Source organism: Bos javanicus, chromosome 20, assembly GCF_032452875.1.
Source record: "Bos javanicus breed banteng chromosome 20, ARS-OSU_banteng_1.0, whole genome shotgun sequence".
In the NCBI taxonomy this organism is placed as follows: domain Eukaryota; kingdom Metazoa; phylum Chordata; class Mammalia; order Artiodactyla; family Bovidae; genus Bos; species Bos javanicus.
Window position 1 is genome coordinate 64,079,450 of NC_083887.1, and position 1,188 is coordinate 64,080,637.

General features: G+C 41.8%; 1 non-coding gene across 1 annotated transcript; it reads right to left on the reverse strand.

Annotated features, from left to right (window-relative positions):
• Nucleotides 1-735: 735 nt before the first annotated feature.
• LOC133233860 (U6 spliceosomal RNA) lies at nucleotides 736-840 on the reverse strand. The gene has a single exon (XR_009731905.1). It is a non-coding gene; the product is annotated as a U6 spliceosomal RNA (small nuclear RNA).
• Nucleotides 841-1,188: the final 348 nt, after the last annotated feature.

Consider the following 1,188-nt stretch of genomic DNA (forward strand, 5'->3'; position numbering starts at 1 on the left):
GGAGCCTGGCGGGCTACAGCCCATGGGGTCACCACTGAGCAACTATCACTTTCACTTTCACTTTCATAGGGATCAAATAACACCTTAGCAACAGTCAGGGAAGCAAAAAACGACCATACCTTGGAAATGGTGAAACGTAAAAGATTTGTCGTTTGTACTTATGGGGTAAGAGATACATTTTCATTCCACCCCAAGCTTATCTCAGTAATCCAATCTCAGGAAGGCCTTACACTTATTCACTCCTTTCCTCCAGACTGCTGCTTCCAGGCACCCAAGAAATAGAATTTTATTTCCTTAGGGCCAAAAGGAAATCTTTGGCTTCTAAAGGGCAGTTTCGATACATCTCTCAATCCTCATTATGTAAATATTTGAAAGTTTTAGTCACTCGGTCATGTCCGACTCCTTGCAACCCCATGGACTGTATAGTCCACCAGGACACTCTGTCCATGGAGTTCTCCAGGCAAGAGTACTGGAGTGGGTTGCCATTTCCTTCTCCAGGGGATCTGAAAGAAGAGTCTACAGAGAGAGGTCACTGTGGTTTAGAAAAGGCATTGATTCAGCACTTGCTTCCATTTCTGATTCCAGCCGGGTCCTGCTGCTAGCTCATGGAGGGCATTCTGTACCAAACAAATAACTTCTTCCTTGTTTCCGAGAAGGAGAGATTTGGATCATATTGTGTATCTAGGCATCTTTCTGTCCTCCTTGTACATCTAAGCCAATGTTTGTCTGTTTTTTTAAAATGTGGAGCACTTCTAGAATTTGCATGTCATCTTCACTTAGAGGAAATGCTAATTCTTTGTATCATTTCAGCTTTAGTGTACATGCTTCTGAAGCAAGCACTCTAAGCCAATGTTTTTGACTGCTTATGTTTTCCTCTAAATTTTCCCTTTTCAGGTAAATGTCAGGACCTGTAATTACCATGGGAAAAATCCATTTACTGGTTCTAACTCTATGCCCACTATTATTATTATTGCTATGCCCTCCTCCAGGGGATCTTCCCAACTCAGGGAATGAACCTGCGTCTCTTATGTCTCCTGCACTGGCAAATTTGCTAAACTAATGGAGACTCTGGTAAAACTCAGTGAATATAATTTTATCAGTTGAAATTTTAATGTTACCAAATAGGTCAAATCAAGAGGTCATATGTAGGCATAAATGACCTTTCGATTAGGCCTTAGTTGAGCCGGG